Here is a 21,905-nt window from a genome sequence, read left to right on the forward strand (position 1 = left end):
TAAGAGTTTCATGAATGTCTTTAAAGACCAATGATTGCCGTTTGTTTGGTGAGTTGGCTCAGTAGGAAAAACTAATGTTTAACTGATATTTGCGCTAACAAAAAATAAATTATTTGACGAAAGACATTTTGCTAAAATATTATAATATTGGAATTAGATCATTCGTAGCTCAGTCGGTATAGACGAAACCCTTTGGTTTGAAAGCCCCGGATTCCGAATCTAGGACGCGAAGAACTTTTATCAGGGCATTTCATCTGAAAGCGAGTTAACCGATCTCATACAGAGGTGGAATATATTTTTTCCCGGAAACTCGGGTTTTCCATCCCCCAAAAGGCAACTGGCATAGAACACTACGGGAATAAGGATTAAGCACACTTATACGTTGGATGTGGTTTCGAAAGCCTGCATGATACTGTGTAGGTCTAAGCGTAAGCTTAAAATAGAAAGGAAGGAATATTGGACTGGATGTTACGATATTATTATATAGCATGTAGAGCTTGCTCTAGTCATCTGGCACTTAAATTGCTGGGAAAGACCTGAGGGAATGAATTTTTTTTTACCTTTTATCAATACTTTTTTTTTTAAGTGTTTCCAACACATTTGCTGTAGGTGCTGGTACTAAGTCATTATTTTGAGCTTCTTGGTTCTCTCTAAGCATATTCATTAACATATATCTACAGTTTTCACGAAAAGATAACTATCCATTGTTATTTCATAACTAGTAGGCAAACGTTGCTTTTGAAATTAGAGTTTCGAAATTGACCGAGGGCTTAAGGGAACCATCGAGATTAGTTACCTATTGCACTGCTATACGGGCATCTCGGCAGAGTCTGTCTTTACTGTAAGTAGTACCAGAGTACGGTAATTCATTTTCACGATTGTATTCTAGGAACTCTTGAAAAATTTTGAAACTTTAATTATTTAAAAGAAAGGCAAAATTATTTGTTTAATTTACTGTGAAAAAATACATGTTTATTTTTCTTTCGTTTAATAATTTTCAGTGCTAGATTGAAACGTCTTTGGCTGTTTTCTTCACACTGTTGAGCCGTAAACACTGGGTCAGTCTCGAAAGCTGTTGTTGAGATTAGCAAAGTAGTAGATTGTGTGTGTGCGTGCGTGCGTGCGTGCGTGCGTGTGTGTGTGTGTGTGTGTGTGTGTGTGTGTGTGTGTGTGTGTGTGTGTGTGTGTGTGTGTGTGTGTGTGCGTGCGCGTGTGTGCGTGCGTGCGTGTGTCGCGCTGCTTATCATAGGCATGCAATGGCTAGGGAAAAAAAGTTCTGTTTTGGTATTAAGAGCAGATTTATGATTTATTTAATTCTTAGCCCACTCTGTTTTACTGCACTACAGGTTTATAACTGGGCGTAGTTCGTGGGCGTAGTTCACCGAAAAACATGGGCATGATACCTTATGAAAAGCACGGGTTTCATACTTGAAACTTCAAGAACGAAGGGCAGAATTGAAGATGAACAATACAATCGCACCGACTGCTTTACTATGAAAGAAAAAAAAAAACACTATTCGGATGATGAGAAATTAACCGTCATTATGAAATCCTTTGAAGATGATACTCCAAAGCGACGTGGTTCATCTCTTTAGTTCGAGGTCAGACTGTACAACAGAATTACACCGTATTTGTATGATGAAGTCACGATGTTAAGGCAACTTTTGAATCTCATCTATTCATACGTAGAAACTTTATAAGAACTTTTCTGTTGGAGTGTCGTCAGAGCAAGTAAAATACTATAAGAGAAGTTATTTGAAACGTTGCCGACACTATTAGATTCAAAAGTACAATAATCCTAGCCAAAGCCAAACAACCTGTTCTCAACACGTCTCCTTATGATAGAAAGGCAATTCTCAACTTGAAGAAAATTAAAGATATCATTATTACAAAAGCTGATAAAGGAAATTCTACAGTTATTCTCAACTCTAAAGATTATTATGATAAGTTAAACGTTTTACTATCAGACACCTCAACTTATAAAATCCTAGACAGAGACCCCACAATGAAAAATCATAATGAAACAAACCAACTAATCAGAAATTGTAACAATTGGCCAGAAGAAGTGAAGAAAACACTAAAATCCTCACATCCTATCACTCCAAGACTATATGGGGCACCTAAAATACATAAACAGGATATACCTCTCCGTCCAATAGTTGATGGAAGATCATCACCAACCTACCTTTTGGCAAAGCATCTTGCAAACTTATTAAATAATAAAATAAGATCAACAGAATCCTATATCAAGAATAGTCAACATTTTGTAAATAAACTCCAAGCCATTAAGATTGCACCAACTGACATGCTAGCCAGCCTAGATGTTGTATCCCTTTTCACCAATGTTCCAGTAGAAGAGGTAATAAACATCATCCAAGACCTCTTTCCTCTAGACATCACACAGATCTTTAGACACTGCCTTCAATCTAATTTCTTCAAGGTTAATAACACCATATACCAACAATTAGAAGGCCTAGCAATAGGAAGCCCACTATCACCATCTTGTGCAGACCTTTTCATGGAAAAACTTGAAAAAGAAATTCTCTCTGAAATCTCTCCGAGACCATCTACATGGTGGAGATATGTGGATGATATATTCATCATATGGCAAGACAGCTTAGACAACCTAAAATCGGTTGTGGATAAAATCAACTCAATACATAGCAAGATAAAATTCACTCTGGAAGTAGAAAATAACAACCAACTGCATTTTTTAGATATCTTGATAAAAAAACAACCTAACAGTGTCAAATTATCCATTTACAGAAAGCCCACAGATACTGGAAGATATCTTCACTATACTTCAAACCATCACAAGTCACACAAACAGAGTATTATCCACATGTTGAAACATAGAGCCAAAAAGTTTATATCAGAAGAGGAGGATACACAGAATGAACTCTCACTAATAGCTAACACATTATCACAAAATGGATATCCTCAAAACATCATCAAAAAATATCTATACAATGACAACCCCAGACAAGAAGAATCCCACCGTCAGCACATTTCTACTGTAGTGATACCTTTCATCAAGCCAATTTCTTATCAAATAGCAAGAATACTAAGAGCCCACAACATCAGAGTGGTCTTGAAACCAACCACCAACATCAGACAAGTTTTAGGATCTCCAAAAGATAAAGTTCCGTTCTACAAATATCCAGGAGTATATTACATTCCCTGCTCCTGTGGTCTTGCCTACATCGGACAAACTTCACGAAGTTTAAAAATTAGACAAAAAGAACATGTTGGTGATGTAAACCACAACAGAAGCATCTCTTTCGGCTTAGCACATCATTTCTGCACGTCTGACCACACGATAGATTGGCAAAACAGCTCCATGCCATATCTCGATGACGACTACAGGCATCGTGTATTTAAGGAAGCCACAATAGTACTAATAACCGGCGGAAACCTCAACAGAAATCCGGGTGTAATTCTAAACAGTTCGTGGAAAAACTTGATCCTCTCTCTCAATCAATCTGAACTACAGCTAGCCAGTAATCACATTACAAGTCTACAACAAACACGCATGCGTGATAATGAATAAGAACAATAAGTCATCTCTGTCACGCGAAACGTGTAACCATAGATACTAGTTTGGTTTACAACGTTTTTTATGTTCCTTTTAATTTGCATTTACTAACTTTCATATCTCCGTAATGCCTTGAAAAAGTCAGACAGTTTGCTGGCGAAACTGGTAGGTTTGAATAAATGTTTTTATTGTAAAATACTGGTCTGTATTAATAAAATTGTATTTCTATTATAAAACGACCAAAAATGTATAATTTAAATTTATTTAGAAGTTATTTGAATTTCCTACATCTCAAGTATTTGTAGTATTAATACAGCGTTTATAATTTCAATAGAATTCAGCAGAACTTGTCTGAGTCAAAAAGCTCCATGCCATATTCATTGTTGATGCGATGCACTTCAGTATTATGGGGGGTGTCTTAATTGGCATCCTTTCACTACTACTACTATTACAACGAAGTTGACAGTGGTTGACGATTTCAACCTCATCAATAAAATGATGAGCGAATCTGCGGACAAGTGCATGCATTGCCGGCAGTTCCGTAGCAATGAAGTGCACATGAGCTCAATGAAGTTTTCTTTCATAAATTACACATTATTACACATTATTAAATCACACATTATTACACATAAATTACAGATGCTCCGGGTGTTGCTTATTAAATGAACAAATTGGAATGGCAATTTGGAGTTTGTTTGGCAAAACTGAAGATTTGCTTCTGTTGATGTTACACAGAAGCCTCTGTAGCTCCTTGGATCTCGACGGAGTTGTTTGGTTAAAAAGACCTAAGTTCGCATCTCGTTAGAAAAATCAGAGCTTTTCATTCAAAGGTGAGTTAATCTGTCTCATACGGAGGTGCTACTTTCTTTCTCCCATAAATGAGAGAGAGATAATACATACTTAGGTGACTTTCATTTTACATGACGTTTTCGTTGCTAGAAATAATATTTCTTCTTCAGGAGATGTGTTTCACAGCCTTTATTTTAGTTTTTTAATTTGATCGAACGCCGTTGAACATGCTATATCTTCCTTCTTTTGTTTGACTGGTTTTTCGCTACTACCTTTTGCGTTTTTCCGTGATAATTCTTGACTTCTTGATTGCATAATTATGCGAGATTGCATGAAAGATTCTTCGTAATACCACTGGAAAAAAATTCTGTTTCTGCTGAAGTGCATATCTATCTTTTTAACTTCCTTAACCAAAAATAAATAAATAAATATTTGATATGTCGGAAACATAATTGCCGTACCGATGCAACATGGATTCGAATATCGTCTACAGTACGAGGAAGCTTACGAATCTCCTTTTTGTATAAGAACTTTTCAGTTGAAGTGGAAGAATTAGCCCTACAGACAAACTAAGTACAGATGCAATTGGTGGATAATATACTGGCCTCATAGCCGTAACTGCTACTCCGTTAAATCCAACCAGTCCTATTTTCTGTTTCAGTTTTTTTAATATTTAATGTGAACAAATGGATTATTGATGCGCATTTAATTGAAGTTCGAGAAAAAAACAATAAAAGTCACTTCGGACGAACAACATCACAGATTTATATGTGGCATGCAGCAGAAATTACATTTCCATCAGAGTGGGTGAAGTGAATCAATAACATGCCGGAAATCATTAATTAACTTAAATGCCATATTACTGGGAGTTTATTATGTTAATTAAACTAAAACGTTTAAGAAAGCTTTATGGATATATTCCCACATATTGGAACAGCACCCCGTGACACAACACCTTTGAGAAACCGCAGATCAGAATTCAGTTAATAATTATTTTTAGTGAGGTTATTTATTAAAATAAAAATTGCGTGTATAATTAGAACTTTAAGAATTAAAATGCAAAGCTATTATTTAATTAGCAGGGTAGTTTGGTTTCCATGGAGACAATGCCAATGTTGCACAGGAAGGATTTATTCAACTTCTGACATAAGAAGACATAGATCTAAAGCTAGTGAAGCCAGTGCATTATTAGATTGTGTGTGTGTGTTCTTTTGGTCGGTTTACCTGTTTTTAAAGGACGAAAAACCCAAGTTTCTGGGAGGAAAAACCCTGCTATCCCTTATGAGATCAGCTGAAAAGTCCTGATAAAGGATTTATTCACATCCCTGGTTTCAAACTCAGAGCTTTTCCAAAGAACATTGTCGGAAAGTAACCATATTGGTGAATGCTTTTGTGTGTGTGTGTGTGTGTGTGTGTGTGTGTGTGTGTGTGTGTGTGTGTGTGTGTGTGTGTGTGTGTGTGTGTGTGTGTGTGTGTGTGTGTGTGTGTGTGTGTGTGTGTGTGTGTGTGTGTGTGGTTTTAAACTACCCAGAAGGCGAGTCAGAGTGTGCGCCGAGACAAAAGCACCCAGGAATCAGTGGCTGTGATTGGTTATTGTTTCAACCAATCCGATTGAAAGTTGTCATTTGTCATGAGTTGCTGTTTTTGTTTTCTGCGTTTCAAATGTTTTGCGTGCGTGAAGTGCGTGAATTAACGTGTTTAGGACATCGATATAAACAAGTTTTTAAAATATAATTTTCTATAAATAATTTATAACTTTCTTGCCCATGTTTACATTGGGAAACAGTATTGACGATCTACTGAATGTCCCGTTTTCTGCCAAAGCTTTTGCGGATTATATGATTGTAGTCGAAGGAGGTAAGATTCGTCCTCCTCTCCCAAAGTTGCTATTATATTTACACCTGTTAATAATTCAAATATACCGAACAAATTTAGCATTCTTCTTCTTCATGATTGTTTTCTAATATATCTTAAAACAAGCAAACCCCCCCCCCACTCTACGCAGAATTGGTTACAATTAATTGATAAATTAATGTATTCAAATTTATTCTACAATGAATTGCATTAATTAATGCAATTAGAGCGTTGATGCATTCTTAAAACTTTCATATATCCATAAAAATGCAATCGTACGGTCAAATTGACGTGAATTTTGTAGCGCGGGCTGCATAAGCCACACGACAGCGCACTCAACCGAAATGGGCAAGCGAAATAAATTTATTTTTATCGAGACAAAGATCAAAATTGATATTAGCATTTAAGGACAGTGGAATTAATACGGATGTCCTCAAGTGGTTTATTAGTTGTCTGGATAGCTGTCCTGCTCTCATCTTCATCCTGTTGTTTTCTCTCTCTCTCTCTCTCTCTCTCTCTCTCTCTCTCTGTTGCCTGTTATAATGTGTAATTTTCTTTCAAAACATAACTAGATTGAAATGATGAAACTGATTAATTCCATTTGAGAGGAAACATTGTCGACTTTCTTATCAGTTGTAACTCTGGAGTAAGCAAACAGTAAGCTGGTCTTCACGAACACCTTCAGATGTATTCGCATCTGAAGATTTCTTGAATCATGAAGATTCTTGAAGATTTCCTATAGTTTGAATTTTCATATTTTATAACATTTTATATCATGGACTGTTCTCAGCAAAAGACTGAGGAATGCAGGATTTAAAAAGAATGGTATTCGATTGTTTCCAGCAAAAAGTAAAACGGCGTTGTTCGGTAGCATCCGATCGTCTTCGACAGGCTTAGTATGCTGTGCAACATGACTTAACCACTCAAAAACATCGGAGATCCCGATTTTGACTCTGTTGGGCGAGGTGATGCCCTTTAGTTGGAAAAACGTGGTTTGAAAATCTCTCTAAGATGCCAAGAAACCTATATAAGGGCTTTTCAGTTGAAGATAAATTAGTGAGTTTCATACGGAGGTGAAGGGTTTTTTCTCTCCAGGAAATCCAGGCTTTTCATCCCGCAAAAATAGGTAAAGTGGCCAGTAGAACACGCACGCACACAGTGAACAGACCATGAACTGGCCTGATAGCCCCTTATTTACGGAAATTCAAAACAGCCTGCCCAGTTCTGATGGCAATGACAAGTTTATTTACTGTAAGAATGGAAGTGCAGGAAAAAAAACAGAGGACAAAAGAATTCACTTACCAGAGGCATTAAAACAGCAAATTGTCCTTGGCATTTTCAATTGAGTAGTGAATTTTTACTTCATCAGTTTTCCTTGATAAACATAGGTTTCATCTTTTTTTTTTTTTTTGCTGCTGTTTGAAATTCTTTTGATAAAGAAAACTATTTCATACAGACGTTTTATCAACGAAAGATAAGTTAAGCCATGAAAAAAAACACAATCATGATGGAACAAAAGCAGGCGAGCAAGTATTCGCCCTTTTAACCCACACTTTATGCGTACTCTTATCTCCATGTGCTTCATATTTTCACAATTATTGTATAACAGAATGAGATTAATGTCTCATGTCTTGTATTGTAAAGTAGACTGTTATTCCTTAGAAACCTTTCTGAAACTCATGGGAATAAAGTTTTCACAGGTGAATCATGGCGTTTCTGTTTCACGTGTGGTTCCTCTAAGCTCTGAGTATTACCACTGTGTAAACAAATACGTAAAAGTATCAAATGAACAAGTCACAGTAATAGGTGTAACTCGTGTTGTAATGGTAATTCAAAAATTGCTTTGTATGAATGCTTCTCTTACATCAGGATCATAATAATAATATCAAGAATAATGTTTTATTATTCCACTAGATGCATTTTCTATCTGTCCTTATACGAGGGTAAGTCAAAAAGTATCTGAAGTAAACTTAATGAAATTTGCATAACACCAATAGAGAATTTACGCATCGAAGATGTTCAAAGTTGGAAATATCTATTACAATATATTACATAGTTCTCAATTTGCTTCTTTGATCAGGCTTTCTTCTAAGTGATTTTATTTTTTGTCGCACGCAATTTTCGGCTTAAAGACGTTATTTATTTCCGGGGTGTGTGTGTGTGTTGGGGGGGGGGGAAATGGACGATTATTTTCTTTCTTTCATTTTATTATCACGATTTGTTATTTTTAATTGTAATTAGAAATTCAGTAGGAAACGAGACTTTTTTCATTATACAGAACTAACATGAAATGTTAAATATTAAAAAAATTACAGCCATTAAAGACATTTTTAATATTGCGAATGTTTCTATAAAGTAGATGGTTTGCAGAAGGTTTTAAATTATTAAGCGAATTATTTCGGATCTAAACTAAAAGGAACAAATATGAAACCAGAAGATCCTTTCATTATTTTGCTTTTTTTTTAGAAAAATAGAAAGAAAGAAATATCAGCTTGTTCCGTCTCGTTAATTTAATCATTGGTTTTTATGTTTTCCTTTTTGGCATTCCTCCTATTTTTTCCCTCTTTAGTTAAGCTTTCTCTATCTAATTTACCATAAATTTTATTAATTCAGTATTTTGTTTTTCGTTCAATTCTTTTTCTCTTGTGATCATTTTCGTTCTATCATTGTGGATTCTACGATTTCAGGGATTTTTTCAATGCTCTTTTAAAAGCAGTCAGCGAATTCTTTTCACCGGCTGTTTTTTTTTTCCTTTCTTTTTTTAATCCTGTATTTGTATCTTTCAAGAAAGAATTGCAACAAAATTAGAACACATTTAAGAATTAGAATAAATATAAAGGAAATGAACTCACTTAGTATACAGAGAGAGAGAGAGAGAGAGAGAGAGAGAGAGAGAGAGACGTTGCTAATGACCGCGTTCAGAGATGCGTCTGGAGCGATTTAAATTATTAACACTGCGGAGACATTGTGCATAAATGATGCATGTGTGCGAAGCATTACACTAAATTCACCGACTGTATAAAAGCTAGCAAATTAAACAAAGTTTACTGGAAAGCAGAAGAATGCGATAGAATACTGAACACTCTGAGTTGGGTTTCTTTACTCTTTATATCAAATAGGAAACGCGGTTTTAACACGTTATTTACAGTTTCAAAATAGAGCAAACAGAAATTCTCTTCAATTAATCTTCACGATCAGATTACAGGCCATTGCATGAAAAATTTATAGGAACTACAGCAGTAGGAAAAGAAACAAATTTTACTCGCTCCCAGCTTTTGGTACGTGTAGAAATCTTAGTCAAGCCTTTCTTCCTTAAGATGTTCCCGTTTCCTGTTTCCTTGAGATGTTCCTGTTTCAAGTTTAAGGTCTCGTTTGTATCTCTACCAAGAACTGGGTGAGTAAGATGACGGCTTCATGTGTGACGACGTAAGGCGCCGAACTGGTTTACGTTTGCAGTTGTTGACAAAATAATGTCATTGAAAACAACTTATGTCATCCATTTGTAACAACGGCTTATTAAAACTAAAGTCATGGAGAATGATGTAATATTACGTTTAATAACAGGTGATGTGAACTGACTAGGACACAAGAAACCTTTATAAGGACCTTATTAGGACGATGTTTGCGTAAAATTCAAAATCGATTGGTATTGAAACACAATAAGATGATCACTTGCCGATTCTCCACTGCAAAATGTATCAGTATCATGTCTCTGCTTTAACTATTTGTAACTAAATACCGGACAAAGGCAGAAAAAATATGGAGAGATACACAAACAAAGAGTTGTTAATATATATCAAGCTATTTAAGCACTTATTTTCGTGAAAAACTTTTAAACGGCTATCTTTAATATTTCTAACTTACTTTTTATGATTGCACATGTAATATCTCACTGTAATTCATAAATAAGAAAATTAACATTAGTGTCGACGTTTCAAATAATATCAAATAAATTTATGTAGAGCTCGAACTACTTTTTCCATGAGTTAGCCTTGTATGTATTCTTTTAGATTCGTGTCTACTGGTAAAGGTGGCCTAAACTCCAAATGAAGATGCACGTTTTCTCTTTGCTAGGATTCAAAACAATATGGATACCCGATCCACACACCCACACGAGTAAGCAAGTTTTGCAATGATTCGGGGTCTGTGTTTAGCACGCAAAGTGATCAGTGTGAAGTCTCCCCTCCTTTAATCAACTCAGGGGATAAAAAAAAAATAATAATCTTTCATAGACTAAACGAATTTAAGTTTATTGTGTGTGTATTGCTTTTGTCCTCCCCTTTGCATGAATAAATATCCTAATTATATAAGACATAAGGTTCAATAAAAACATACTATTTTAGTGTTATTATAGATTATTATTTCAATTAGTTATATTATTATTTTAAATAATATTATGTTTAACATTTCATTTAACACTGAAATTAACCTAAGAAAGATATTTGAAATGGATAATTGATTCTGTTATCGGTAATCATTACATTTAAGGGATTAAATTGTCGAATTTGTGAGTACTGTTCACAGCCAATTCGAATATTTATGAAACCACCTAGTCAGGATCTTTCAAAGCGTTCTGTTAAAATAGACGGAAGTGCAGCATTTGCCTTCGGCGTGTCTGTGACCACTGGATGGCTGGACCGATTGGATCCAGAAGCAAGAAATTTGAAATTTGTAGAACAGAAAAAGGAAGAAACATTTATTTATACTTAATTTCTTTTCTTTTTCTTTCTTTCTTTTTTTTTTTTGCCAAAGTATAAATGTCAAACATTAAATAAATACATTATTTAATTTTTAATATTTTTAATAGCATATATTTTCGATGCCCTATTTTTATGAACCCCCGTCAAAATGATCTGGGACTGGCTGTGATTAATAAACAGATTGAAGTAGCACATTGATATCAATATTTCAAAACATTTTGATTATTGGTATTAGATCAATACTCACATCTTGTAAAATAGTCTTATTTTGCTTTGTTAAACATGCGATATCATTTTTTTTTTAAATAACGAAACCTGGGGTGATATCATAATTAGAAGAAACACACGTATTAACCACAGTGAAGATTATTTAATTGTAAATATTTCATCCTAAGTATCTTAGGACATCATCAGTACAGTAGTTTAAACAATAATAGGAATAACATACAGTTAGGGCGCATGATTACAATAGAATCTCATTAAACGTGCGTAACGAGTTACAGAAGAAAAAAAAAAACGAATAATAATTATTTAACCCAATTTTGTATGACAATTTCCCATACTTTAGGAATAGTAAGAAGGTCGTTGAGGTTTAAATTTGGTCTGTGTAGTAGGGCTTCAGAACTTTCTTTGTATAAACGTTCATAGTTAATTTTATGTAGAAACAGTTGTAATTCACGTTCGGGATGATCGCAGACTGCAGATACGTCGTCGCCATATCTCAACCAAATTTTTGGTTTGGGTTCAAAAGTGAATATTTTTTCCTCAAGGTGTTCTAGAAACAAGTTTGCTAGGTTTGGTAAAGGAGGTCCCATTGCTGTTCCTTCTTCTTGTTTGTAAATTTGACCTTTCCTTTTAATCTCCTTTATCACCAAACCTAGCAAACTTGTTTATAGAACACCTTGAGGAAAAAAATATATATATTCACTTTTGAATCGAAACCAAAAATTTGGTTAGAAAAAGAATCTGCACAGGGTATCTCCTTTTTGGATTTACACATTTAAAGAAAAGAAGACAGTTCTATCGCTACTTCTGTCTTTCGCAAACCTACATTCTCAGGTCGCTACATTCACAATTCTTCTGCTCATCATCCATCTCAGAAATCTGCATTATTAAATTACTAGTTTCCAGAGCACACAAATTCTGCTCCTCTGAAGAATCTTTAAACCAAGAATTAGAAGTAATCAAAAATAATACAGCCATCCTAAATGCATATAATCCTAAAACAACTCAAAAAATCATCAGTCACTTTTTCACACATCAAACCAGACAGGAAGAAGTCCATAGGATTCCCATACTTTACGTCAAAGGCATCTCCGAACGTCTTTCTAAAATTATGAAGAAATACAATTTTGCCACTACTTACAAACCTATCAACCAAATTTACAACTTGTTACCTTCTCCTAAGGACAAACTCTCACCTTTGATGCTGCCTGGCGTTTATGAGATTCCATGCTCATGCAAATTGTCTTACTTTGGACAGACAGGTAGGTCTGTTCAGAAACGCATCTCGGAACATCAAGACCACATTCGTCTTTTTAAACTGCAGAAATCTGGCCTCTCTCAACACGGAATTGAAAATCCAAGTCATAAGATCCAATGGGAAAAACTTTTACTTGGATCTTTATATAAACATGAACGTTTATACAAAGAAAGTTATGAAGCCCTACTACACAGACCAAATTTAAACCGCAAAGACGTTCTTACTATTCCTAAAGTATGGGAAATTGTCATACAAAATTGTGTTAAATAATTATTATTCGTATTTTTTTCTTCTGTAACACGTTGCGCACGTTTAATGAGATTCTATTGTAATCATGCGCCCTAACTGTATGTTAATCCTATTATTGTTTAAACTACTGTACTGATGATGTCCTTAAGATACTTAGGATGAAATATTTACAATTAAATAATTTTCACTGTGGTTAATACGTGTTTCTTTTAATTATGCGATATCATGACAGCTGCCATTCTTCCAAACTGAGAATTAAATATAAGCAATCAATTCGCTGCTTGTAGAATGATTAAATTTCCACAGATATTCGGTGGCACTAATTAGAAAAGATTAATAAAACCAAATTTTATTAATCAGAGAAGACAATATTTAGGATGCTAGCGAAATTTCAAAAAGGAGACTATGCATAAAAATCTTCGATTTTTATATGGAGGACTTGGTTCACTTATTTACGAGTTCGATATGTATCGGCAGTGCAAATTGTCATTAAAACTGTATCGGGATGTAAAAAAAAAAACAACAAAAAATTTTCCCTTTTTTTTAAATTTTTCGCTAAATGCAAAGGCATTCATATGGAAGAAGAATAATTCATTCTATTAGTACGCATCGATTAATTGGTTCATGGATCATTTAGGTCACTTTTTTTTCTCCCCAAGTAATCAAATTCAACTTTGGGAAAATTTGCGAGAGAAGGAATAATAATAAAAAAAAAAAAAAATCAATTGTTTCCCTAAAGACGAGTTTAGACTGATTAAAAGAGTCAGTTTTGGAATGGAGTATGTTTCCATCAACAATTCTTGAAAGAATGTGCGTAAAAATGCCTTAAATACACGCTAATTTTTCAAAACTACAAATCTCCTCACAAATGGTATAAACTAAAGAGCCATCATATACGTACAGAATTAGATTTCACGTGTAAGTTAATATTTGTTAGTTATTAAGCATTGCAAAACGAAATCGCTTAAAATAACTTAGCTCTGGGATAACAAATGAAATGAGAAGGTATTTGTTAGCGTGCTACGGAAAACAAAGAACTTAAATTCTGTTTCGGAATACTTATATATTTTAAAAGAGTAGACATTCTATCGCACTTCGTCATCTGTTTGTATCCTCATGAAATCAGTTGTTTTTCTGGGAAGGAGAGGAGGGTTTTTTTTCTATAGTAAGTAGGCTAAATCAGGCTGTTACGTTATATTCATAGAAATTAGCAATTGGGTCCCGAGTGATATTATTAATATTATTGATTTTTTTAGCATGCTAGCTGGATAAGATTTTCTTAGTTTGGCACACCAGCTGGAAAAGCTTCTTCATCACTGTCTTACGTGATGCGTTACTTCCGGCTTTTCAGTTTATGAGTCTATTATGATTTCAATATCATTGCTTGTGCTCTGTTGAAAGGTTATCAAGGTTGGTTTTATTTTTGTTTCTAGGTGCTGCTTCCTGTAATATTAAAACAACATTGCTAATAAAATAAAATACATTGTAATATCAACATGCTTAAAGACTGAGACTCAGAAATAAATGATTCATTTCGTTTGTGTCCAATCACTTAATAATATATGGCATCCCCGTCCCCTTATATATAAATAATGTCTGTAGAATAATGCGTTAAAAATTAAAACAGGAACACTGATGTCAAAAATACACAATAAATAAATAGGAATATATCAAAAACGAATAGAATTTATTTTTCTCAAAGGGCCTTGGCAGTAATTTAATCATATTTCATTATATAAATGGAACACACGTTTTTTGTATGGTTTTCATAATAGTTTGAGTTATCAGGCATTTTTTAAAAATAAAATTACGTTAAAGCGGAACACAAATACCTATTATTAATGATACCAAAACTCGAAGTGACAAAAGTATTATTTGTTTCTGAAATATAATAATGCCAGAAAATAAAGAGTCATTTATCTAAGCACTTATTGACGCTACAGCCCTCACCTGAGTAATTCTGCACCTCCCTAGCTTGGTGTTGATTTTGGAGTCTAGTGGCTGGTGTCACCGTGCCCTTCCCACACTGTTCGTTTTCAGTGACTCCGTCAACACAAGGGCTACGATGTTTCAGTTCCTTAGAAAACCGGTTCCCTTGCTTCTTTCCTTCCCTCTTACGACCGCTCTAATATATTGCTCGACACTTGCTCACCAAATGACCTTGAGGAATACCCCTGGTGTACCCAATGATGATTGGCCATAACTTAAGTCGGAAATCTTTCCCGTAGGTCGTGTAGCCGGCAGTATTATTTAACACAAGTGTCGCGTATGGGAAATGCGAAACCTGTTCGATTTTTTTTCAGCAGTACCTGACAGCAACGGACCCCAGCTAGTGTAACCTCGCTTGAACCCATATGTTATATGTTATATTATAACAGACAGTTATAATATATTAATTGGATCACAACGCCATCTATCGGTATCATTGGAAATATCGAATAATTGTCATATGTTATAAATATTTAGTGATAGTTAATTCTTTGAAGCAGTGTTACGTAAATAATACTCAAATGTTGAAATACTCTCATCTTTATTATTATTTTTTCCTTCACTAAACATATGAACTAACAATTAAAGCATTTCTTTCCACACTGGAGATGTTTGAAATAATTTTAACCAGGGTAATAAGGAATGAAGTTAGTATATTAGATCTGTCCATTCCTGGACAGTTTATTTGTTTTCTGGGATAAAAAAAAAATCTTGTCACTTTGGTATGAGATCGGTTAACTCACCTTTAAATGAAAAAACATATTACAAGAGGAACTGAACTCAAATTTTTCCAACCAAAGGACGTCATCGCTACCACCTGCGCTACTAATGTGGCAACGTAAGATTAGGAAATACTTAAGATGCACTGAACAAAGGGAACTACATTATTTTTGTATGTTGGTAATAGTAATAGCAGCAGCACTGATTACTGATTTTAACCCCGAATAGTCTTGTGGACTAAAATAAACGGAATTTATAACATCTGGCATCTGTTGGAGAGTACTGGGGAGGCAAGGCCGAGAACAGGACTGGGTTTCATATTTGGCATTTGATTAATTTCCCACTTGTTTTTATATGAATCCCTCTTAGAGGATTATTATTTCAATCATGTAAAAGGTCGTCCTCCCCCTCCACCAGAAAAGCAATTAGTAACATTAAACTTTATTTGAGCCTCGTAGCTCAGTCAGTATAGAGAAGTCCTTTGTTCGGAAAGACCTGGGTTCGATTCCCGTCAGATAAAGAATCTTTATCTGGTCTCTTTCGACTAAACGTGAGTTAGCTGGTGTCATACGGAAGTAGAGGGTTTTTCCCCCACCGAAATATCGGGTTTTTCGTCCCTCTAGAACAGGCAAACCGGCCACGTGAACACACATGGATTACAATCATGAATACGTTTCAGCCATATGCCAGTCCTGAGCCCGGATAAAATTGGGAGTTGGGGGAAGCAATGGTGAACTATCCTGTAATTCTCACGAGGAATACCTTGTGGGCAATGCCTACAAAGTCACCTACGGTCGGAAACGACTGAAAGGGAAAAAACAGTCAGTCAAACTTTATTTAAATTATATCTCACCTGCTTCTATTTTCATGTTGCTAATAATATACTGTATATATGGGCAAACCGATAAGTCTATCTCACTACGACTCAAAGAGCATCAACGTGATATCTCTTACAACAGAACCAGTGCAAGCGCCCTCTCCAGTCTTGCCCCTTTCTCTGCCAACTCTAATTTAGAAGAGCGTCAACACCAGATAGACTGAAATCTTACTATATATACACATATATATTTTTTGTTGACGTTGAAAGTGCTCTATTTATAAGGAACGAGAAGAATATTAGCTTGTGCTTACAGTTAATTCAGCACGATGCGGATCACTGGAACTTTTTACATTTATCGCATTTATCAGGTGGATCCTGTTAGTAGGATACTGAATAAATGAGCAGGAGTTAGCAACTTGAGATTTGGCTGCTTACTGGCGTAAATTAAAACAAAAATTGATGGCATAGTAATGGACTTTAATTCTGGTTGAGACATATTCGAGTTAAACAAGGGACTCGCTTTTTTCCCCAGAGAACAAGGAACAACAGTCAAAAATCAGCGCTGGAACAAACTTCAGTCATCATCATTGAAATTTCATATACGTACCATCGAATTAAGAAGTATCAAGCAAAAGACTTGGCAGCAGATGCTGAAGAAAATATTGAAGATAGAAAAAAATAGAACTCCATGATGAAAATGTAAGAAAACAAAGCAATGTGTAAAAGTAAGTAAACAAAAGTGGGGGGAAGAATATAGACGATAATTTTCAGGAAGGTAGTATTAAATTTTAATCCATATTTTATTTACTTTTAATGCTTAAAATATAAGTACATTAATTTATCACTGCTACCAAAAAAAAGTTCTTAATATAATTCCATTTCACTGAAGAAGCGGATGTGGTGGGGTCATGTGAAAAACAAGAAAATAAGCAAAAAAACGACATGCTTGAATCTCCTATAGAAATGACCACAATTCATGAGATTTTCACCATCTTCAAGGTTTTTTCTAAACAAGCAAAAACAGCATTTCATAGCGCTTATATCTGCAAGTTGACATGAGATGATCTTTCCAAAAAGTAAATATTGTTTTTGGCTTATAGATTTCTACCTAAAAAACTAGCATATAAGCTGATATATACAGAGCCAGTCAGAGTTATTCAACCACAGATATTTCAATAGAGTTTTATTAATATTAATCCCTCCTTTACCAGGATTTGCTTTGAAACCGTTACATATAGTTTTTTAAACCTAAAAAAAAAATAAAATTGTCTAAGAATAATTATCTCTGATTTTAAGATTTTAAGAGAATTTTAATAAATAAGAATATTAAAGTAGGTGTGAGAATTGGAACAGTTAAAGCAACAGTCTAGAGTATTGCAAGGTATGGAAATGAGTCATGGACACTCAGAAAGAGAGATATGGAAAGAATTAATGCATTGGAAATGTGGTGTTACAGAAGGATGGAAAAGATTAGCTATACAGAGAGAATATCAAATCAAGAAGTTTTAAGAAGAGTTGGGATGGAAAGAACACTTAAAAACATTATGCAAAGAAAGACCAGATTTGCAGGACATCTGACAATAACTATATTACAGCTCATCTGTTGCAACCCTCTAAAAAGAGAGTTGCAGCAGATGAGCCGACGACGACGACGACGATTTTAAGATGTCATTAATTTAAATGATTCTTATATACATATATATGTATGCATATGTATGTACACTGCTTAGCAAAAACTCAACGGACACCATAGTGTGAAGAACAAATATGATGTAGAACCACCTTTCGCTTCGATGATGCAGCAATCTTAAGGAGCATATTTCCCACAAGCGAACGAACGATTGCGATCAATGGCAATTTTGAACAATTCTGTAGGCATGTAATGAGAACCTGGACTGTTGACAAGGGCTAACGTCCCTTGAATCACTTCATCCCACAGATGTTCAGTACAGTTGAGATCAGGGCTCTGTAAAAGCCTGTCAGGTGTTCACAAACTACACAGTTAAAGTAGCAGCCTGATGACAAGGTGCATTGTCTTGCTAATAGAGACAATAGGCAGGTCCGTAGAAATACCATAAAGTAGGAAGCATTGTCCAGAATATTCAGATACTTGTCAGAGTTCAATGTTCGTGGCCATAAACAGAGGCCCGAGGCCAATAAGGAAAAACATGCCCATATGATCACACTGTCATCTCCGAATTTCATAGTTCTGGTTACGTACTCTGGTAAAAGACGTTCACCGGGCATCGCCACATCCACACTTGTGCAACGACTCGGTAGAGGATGTGGCGAGATTCGCCGCTTCATAACACAGCTTTTCAAGCTTCTGTGTCTCAAAGTACAAGCTCTTTGCACCAAAAAAGAAGACGCTGCATGTTGATTCGGATAATTTGAGACTTGCATATTGCCGCACTATGATGGAAACCCCTATTGTGAACCTCGGTTCTAAATGTTTTTGTGCAGATTCGTGTTCCAGTCGATCCCGGAACTCTGCATTTAAAGCGTCGGCCGAAAAATGGCGGTTTTACATATTATCCTTCGTAGCATCCTACGGTCACGTTTAGTGAATGTGATAGATTTACTGGTGGTAACACTTGCAGTGACCCCTCTGTAATTCCATGTCATTATGGTATCACTGATTATTGACCTGGGATGACTCAATTTGTTTGTTAACAATTTCCCCAACAAATGGGCCTTCAACATGGCATCCTATCACAACGCCCTTTCACACTCTGTCAGTTCCCTTCTCGCATCCATTTCACCCGGACACAGTCGCACTTACTTGGGAGCGTCATATTCCTTCAATTTATACCGGCTACAAACACATGACTTGTTACATGGTAACATGTTACATCTTGCCCATAATAACAATTGAATGTTTGTCTAGTTTTTACCTTATTGCTCAACTTCTTTTTAAACCTTATTATTTTTATTTTATTTTTATTTTTTGAAGAATTTTGGCTGCTTTCATTAATGATTGGCATCTGATTGATAAGAAAAATACCACTAGTTTAATAAGAGAAAGGAAATAGAGATTCATTCCCTCATGAAATCTTAAGTATACACATCACATGCACATTAACAGATTCCTTTCTTCTCTTTAATTATTTGCTCACATAATTGTCATATTGTAGATCTTGCGTGGAGGAGCACCTGATATAGGTATATATCATCTCATATCTCATATTCATCCTATTCCAACAAAAGTCTACCGCCAAATTTTCCATTTTAACCATTTTCCATCACCTCCATCATCTCCAAAATAATGGAGAATTTCATCAATTGTAATCTCCCCTTCTACTTAGAGGCTTACCAATTAATCAAGCGACCACCAGTACGGATTCCACCATTCAAATTCAACAGCTGACTTCGTAGCTTACATCACCCACAGGATTCGGAAAAACTTGTGCTGTCGCCTTTGACATTTCCAAAGCTTTCGACCGTGTTTCAAGTGGCTGGGAGACCATTCTTTGGTCTCCCAGCCACTCTCTGTACTGAGAGCAAGCATTCTCTCTGATAGTTCTCTGTGAGTCATGGTTGATGGCTCTTCCCTCCTCTTCAAACTTTACCATCGATGCTGGAGTGTCTCAAGACTCTGTCCCATCACCTACTCTCTTTCTCCTGTACATGTCCTATTTGCAAACCCCACTAATCTGTCCACAGCTTTGCAGCCGATAGTATTCTTCACTCATCGTAATCCTTTGACAAACCATGCATTATTATGATGTCCCCAGCTACAAGATCATCTACAATTAGTGCCTTAAACATTGTTCTCCATACTGTCCTTCGATAGAGGTTAGGACAATCTTGTCATGTGCAATGCCACCAAAAGCAAGGAGATCTGATGTGTAATAATTTGTGTGTTATTGAGGATATGGATAGGTGTGCTATCTTATATCTGGCATGGTAAGAGGTGATTTCCCCTATTTATCAATGCAAGATTTTAGGAAAAGAGTGATGACAGGAGGTCAGCTTTATCTTTAGGTGAAATGACAGTGGTGCCATGTGGATGAGAAAGATTTGGAAGTGAAGGAGAGCTGAAGTTCTGTCTAATCACTTTAGCTAGGGTCCAGAATTTTTAGCTGTTGGCCTTTATGAAATCAGATTTAGATCTGCTGATGACTGATTTGCATATGGTGCATACTTTAGTGTAAGCAGAGTATGAAGTTCTTGAAGTGAGCCACTTGCGGTAAGCTAAATTTTTTCTTCGAGTGCTTTGGTACACTTTCGAGTGAAACAGGGATTGGAAAGTGGATGAGGATTATACCTTTATATAAAGATGGTCTTCATGCCAGTGAGAGTAATTTCTATAACTCGTTCACAGCAGGTTTTAGGCTCAGATGAGCGGACACAATAGTTTGACCAAGAAAAGGAGGGCTAGAAATTCGGAGGTCATCCCAGTTGGCTCTTTTGTAACCAGAGGACGTGAGGTTGAGATTGGTTAGGGGAAGGGTGTATAGGTATTGAGGAGACGTATCAGGAGCTAGTGAGGAGAAGCACCAGATTGTGGTCAAGAGTTGTCGAGAGGAGAGGTAACCTCTACAGTGTATCTGGAAGGAGAACTGGTCAAAGAGAGATCCAGAGTATTCGGAAAGTGAAGCTGGTTATGAGGAATTCTTAAGGTAGATGTACAATTTCTGTTAGGTCCGCTTTGACTAAGTTCGACGAGAAGACTTCTGCCTCTAGTTCAACTTGGTCAATGATGTCGGAATAGGGGAACCAGTTGGAAGTTTGGACGTTGAGGTCGCTCAGGAAGATTACCTCACTAACTGGATAGTTGAATTGTAGATGGTCGAGTTTAATGAAGGAATATGGAGAGGTCAGAATGGTTATCATTGTTTGAAGACCGGTAAATTCAACAAATGAATGTTACTAAATGGGGAAAGAAAACCTTGAGTAAGGATTTTAAAGCAAAGCAAAGGATTTTAAATTGGCCATTCTCTGGCAGACGTGTCAGATTTCACAAATGCACAAGACACCTTTGTGGCGAAAAGAATCGTAAAGTGTTGGGCGCTGGAAGTGGATAGTGGGAGATATAGTTGCAATCGGGGTTTCTGCCAGATATTTGATGTCTGGTGTGGACGACTGCAAATGATGGCGAACGTCATGTTTGTGTTAATGCCATGGATATCAGTAAAGTGAATGTGAAAGTGAGGTTTTGGCTCGGTTTTTGTGTTGTGTCTGTTTGTGATGTGACTTTTTTGATGGAGCTGGTTTATGAAGGAAATTCATTTTTGTTGCAGCGTTATTGTCATTGTTTGTAGGCGCCTTCATATGTTTAAGTGTAATTAGCTGGGAAAATGTATTGGGGAAGTGTAATGAGGGAGACAAACTTTCGGGCATAATTATAGCATCTCAGACATGCTCAAAAGGATTATGGTTAAGAGACCTGGCTGGTCAGTCTGTACGTACGTACGACTGCTCTTCTTGAAGTATCTCTCTAACTCGCTGAGAGCGAGCATACAGACGAACATAAGAGTCCAGGACTTGTCTCGTTAACAATGATCGCTTTGTAGAGAGAACCAGGGGACAATTTTTTATTCCTCTAGTATCCTTGAAAGGGACATTTGTGGTGGAGGTAATGTTTCCTCATTTATGGCTACTGAAATATAACGTTTATGTTTGACTACCCCAAAATATGTTAAAATAACTCGCTAAACTAGACATCAGTAAAATTTTTACTTACAAATAAATAACATAAATATATATAACGACAACAAAAAGCACAGTAAAATGTTAATTTTTGGGGGTCGATCGTTGCTCAAG

At 35.8% G+C, this 21,905-nt stretch overlaps 1 protein-coding gene across 1 annotated transcript in view; it reads right to left on the reverse strand.

The window, feature by feature from the left end:
- The window catches only part of LOC150108624 (intracellular coagulation inhibitor 1-like), a 28,957-nt gene extending 14,257 nt beyond the window's left edge, over positions 1-14,700 (reverse strand). The window contains exon 1 of the mRNA XM_090416085.1: positions 14,561-14,700. The gene's annotated coding sequence lies outside the window, so the exon portion shown is untranslated. The remainder of the gene's footprint in view (positions 1-14,560) is intronic.
- Positions 14,701-21,905: the final 7,205 nt, after the last annotated feature.

The sequence above is a fragment of the Typopeltis vanoorti genome, chromosome 3 (genome assembly GCF_054136105.1).
Source record: "Typopeltis vanoorti isolate ZY-2024b chromosome 3, IOZ_Tvanoo_1.0, whole genome shotgun sequence".
Taxonomy (NCBI): Eukaryota; Metazoa; Arthropoda; class Arachnida; order Uropygi; family Thelyphonidae; genus Typopeltis; species Typopeltis vanoorti.